Source organism: Nerophis lumbriciformis, linkage group LG32 (assembly GCF_033978685.3).
Source record: "Nerophis lumbriciformis linkage group LG32, RoL_Nlum_v2.1, whole genome shotgun sequence".
Lineage (NCBI taxonomy): Eukaryota > Metazoa > Chordata > Actinopteri > Syngnathiformes > Syngnathidae > Nerophis > Nerophis lumbriciformis.
Window position 1 is genome coordinate 25,342,248 of NC_084579.2, and position 4,429 is coordinate 25,346,676.

The 4,429-nt window shown below is 39.0% G+C and overlaps 1 long non-coding RNA gene across 1 annotated transcript; it reads right to left on the reverse strand.

Moving 5' to 3' along the window:
* Positions 1 to 277: 277 nt before the first annotated feature.
* LOC133574492 (uncharacterized) lies at positions 278 to 1,750 on the reverse strand. Its single transcript, XR_009811408.1, has 3 exons — positions 1,583 to 1,750; positions 685 to 876; positions 278 to 584 (listed from the first exon to the last, which is right to left on the reverse strand). It is a non-coding gene; the product is annotated as an uncharacterized lncRNA (long non-coding RNA).
* Positions 1,751 to 4,429: the final 2,679 nt, after the last annotated feature.

Consider the following 4,429-nt stretch of genomic DNA (forward strand, 5'->3'; position numbering starts at 1 on the left):
ACACTTTATTTATTGAGTCAAAAATATTAAAGGTCGATGATTTGGTAAAATTTGCAAACAGCTAAAATGATGTGGAATTAAATGATGGAATGGATTAAGTAAAGAAGTTAAACATTGTACTGATATGATCCAGTTTAAGAGGGTGTTCAAATGAATAGTGCTTACAAAGTACAAAGAAGAATAATTATGAGAAATACTTTCAACCTTATTGAAAATAAGATATTTGTTATGTACGTGAGGGTTGGAAGGAGACGACACCACGAAGGAATTAAGGTTACCAGGTTTATTGTAACCTTTGATGATTGTGTGGGATGTGTACGCTACTCTAAGTGTTGGTTGCAGGATTAAGTGCAAAGTTAACCATGTAAATAATTCAAGAGGATGTTGTATATGCGTGGTGGATGAAATCTTCATCTGACCAAGAGGAGAGGCACAAAGGAGATCCGGGGACAGGCAGGAGTTCGAGGGCAGGCGGCAAGCAACAATGTCCAAGTCCAGGCGAGTGATCAAGGATCGAGGAAGGCAGTCCAATTTCCGGGTGGAGGTTGAGTTACAGCGCTCGAGCACACGGGACAAGATGGGCACTGCAAGGAGGACAAGGGACATAAGTCAACCAGACAAAAAGAGCAAAAAGACAAAAGAGGCGAGGACAACGAGAGGGAAGCTCGAGATGTGAATGCTTACTACAGGAGTTAACGACGTTCCGGCGTAGGATCCAAGGAGTGACTGGATCTTATGCTGTCCTCTTGATTGCCGCCAGGTGCATTGATGACAGACAGCCTGCAGCTGCGGTGAAGCGTTGGCGTGGTATACTCGGCGTGCGGGGGCGTGTACTGGCATGCTGCCAGATAGTGTGGGAACTTGCTGCAGACAAATCTTGGGTACGCATTCGCGTTGTGACAATATTCTTCATCTCAGTATATCAATAATGACTGAATTAATTAATTACATATTACAAAACTGTTGTATATACTAATTCACAGATATTTTATTATAAAAAGGTTGGCAAATTATGTATATATTTGTAAACGCTATGAAGTGGGAAAGGGGTAGGATTAAATAAACTTTACTTCTTCCTACTCCTGTAAAGTGAAATGATATGAAACTGTGATGTATTATACTGTAAGTGTGTTCATGTTCCAAATTAACTAAAGAAATAAAGAAAGCACTAGTGATGCCTAATGATGTCATGATCCGTGATCGGATCATGTTTTGTTTAGTTCTGTTCTGTTAGTTTTGGACTTCCTTAGTTGTTTTGTGCACTTCCGGGGTTTGTTTTAGTCACCATGGTTACTTATGATTTTCACCTGCCTTGTACGCGCACCTGTTGCTCATCAGAGACTCTATTTAAGCCTGCCTTTTCCGGCCACTCGTCGTGGCTTCATTGTTTGCATTTGCAACAGTTACGTTGGCATTCTGGTTTTCGAGCTCATTTTTCCTGTGCTAAGTTACCTTAGCTTCTAGTATTCCTGTGCAAAGTAAGTTTTTGCTTTAGCTTCTCGTGCGAACGGCACACTTTCCTTTTGTTTCCTTCCTGTCTGTTGTAATGTGTATGATTTATGAGAAATAAATAATCTCCTACCTGCACGCTTTCGTCCGGAGCCGTCAGTTTTGCGTCCCGGGAGAACGCTGCACCCCACCGTGACAAATGACTGAGCTACGTGACGTCATTTCTTGTGATGTCCTACGGGGCATTTCTTGTCGGGACGGAATTCGTTCCCAGAGATTCGAATAAAGAACCAACTCTTTTTCTTTACTATAGTGGTCTCGATAACCGGTACCGGATCTCAAAAAGGGATTCGAGTCCGAGGATTTGGTTCTTTTCTTATCGAACAACCGGGAAAACCGGGTTCGAACATCATCCCTACTTCACCAGTGTTACCATATCTGAGTTATTGAGAAGAAATGTGGGGAAACAATTAAAAAAGCATGCTCATTCACTAAGTGTTAGAAAAAAGATCAGTTAGAATAATACACAATGTTGGATATAGAGAACATACAAACCCTTTATTTATTGAATCACAAATATTGAAATTCAACGATTTGGTGCATTTGCAAACAACAAAAATGATGTACAAAGCAAACTATAACCTGCTACCCAAGAATGTACAACAATTCTTCCCAACAAAAGAGGAGAAATATAACCTTAGAGGAAAATCTAATTGAAAATATTTGTACGCGCGTACAACACTTAAAACCTTTAGCATATCTGTATGTGGAAAGGAAATTATGGAGTGGATTAAGTAAATAAATCAAACAAAAACCATTATGATTCTTTTTTTTTATTTTTTATTTTTTATTTTTTTGTCCTATGATTCAGTTTAAGAGACTGTTCAAACTACAAAGTGTTCACAAAGTACACAGAAAAACAATTATGATGAACATCTTGGACTTAAAAAAAAAAGAAAAAAAAGAGTTGATGTTTAGTTATGCATTTAATATTTGTTTACTTATATATGGTATATTTACCTGTTTATTCACTGTTCTGTTAAACAGAGAACAAGGAAAATGGATAGAATAGAATAGAAAGTACTTTATTGATCCCTGAGGGGAATTCAGCACCACAGTTCGCTGACAATAGACAATAAATACTATACAGCATTATTCACATGTGAATAATATAAATACAGTCTATTATACAGCATTATTCACATGTGAATAATATAAATATATTATACACATATTTTACATTTAAGTACAGTCAAGAAGGAACATATGCATTATACAGTCTGATGGCTGTCGGTATCAAAGACCTCCTGTGTCGTTCCGTGATAAAACTGCTATGATATGAAAAGGGGTAGGATTAAATAAGGTCTGCTTCTTCTTACTCCTTTGTGGACGTGCTGTAGTGAAACAACTGGAATATGTGATGCAGTACACTGTATCGTATGCATGTTCCAAATAAACTGAAATAAACTAAACATGGACTGCTTAAACTACAAATGTTCACAAAGTACAAAGAAGAAGAATTATGTTCAACACCTTGAACCTTAAAAAAAGAGAGATCATCTCAATCATCTCCGAGGTGAACCATAAATTACTTAACTTTAATTATTGTGTATATGTTTATATGTCTAATATTTATTTATGTAATTTAATATTGGTTTACTTATACTAAACAAAAATATAAATGCAACACTTTTGTTTTTGCTCCCATTTTTAATGAGTTGAACCCAAAGATCTAAAACTTTTACTATATATACAAAATACCTATTTCTCTCAAATATTGTTCACAAATGTGTCTAAATCTGTTAGTGAGCATTTCTTCTTTGCCAAGATAATCCATCCCACCTGAAAGGTGTGGCATATTAGATTTGTGGCCTGTGGAATGTTGGTCCACTCCTGTTCAATGGCTGTGTGAAGTTGCTGGATATTGGCAGGAACTGGAGCAAGCTGTCGTTCGTACAGCCGATCCACAGCATTCCAAATATGCTCAATAGTTGGCATGTCCGGTGAGTATGCTGGCCATGCAAGAACTGGGATGTTTTCAGCTTCCAGGAATTGTGTACAGATACTTGCAACATGGGGCCGTGCATTGTCTTGCTGCAACATTAAGTGATGGTCTTTGGTAAATGGCACAACAATGGGCCACATAATCTCGTCACGGTATCTCTGTGCATTCAAAATGCCATCAATGAAATGCACTTGTGTTCGTTGTCCATACCATAGGCCTGCCCATATCATAACCCCACCGCCACCATGGCCCACTCGATTCACAATGTTGACATCGCCAAACCGCTCTCCGACACGACGCCACACACGCTGCCAGCCATCTGCCCTGAACAGCGAAAACCGGGATTCAGACACAAAGAGAAAATCTCTCCAACTTTCATTTGCAAACTGCAGTCAGGTCGAGACCCTGATGAGGACGACGAGAATGCAGATGAGCTTCCCTTAGGGTTTCCTCACAGTTTGTGCAGAAATTATTTGTTTATGCAAACCAATTGATACAGCAGCTGTACGGGTGGCTGGTCTCAGACGATCATGGGGGTGCAGCTGCTGGATGTAGAGGTCCTGGGCTGGTGTGGTTACCCGTGGTGTGCAGTTGTGAGGCCAGTTGGATGCACTGCCAAATTCTCTGAAACGCCTTTGGAGACAGCTTATGGTAGAGAAATGAACATTCAATTCACATGCAAAAGGTCTGGTGGAGATTCCTGCAGTCAGCATGCCACTGCACGCTCCCTCAAAACTTGCGACATCTATGGCATTTTGCTGGGTGTTAAAACTGCACATTTCAGAGTGGCCTTTTTTATTGTGTGTGGCCTAAGGCACACCTGTTTAGTGTACTTATAGTATATTTATTTATCCATCCATTCTCTACCGCTTGTCCCTCGCAGGGTCATATATATATATATATATATATATATATATATATATATATATATATATATATACACATATACAGTCGTGGTCAAAAGATTACATACAT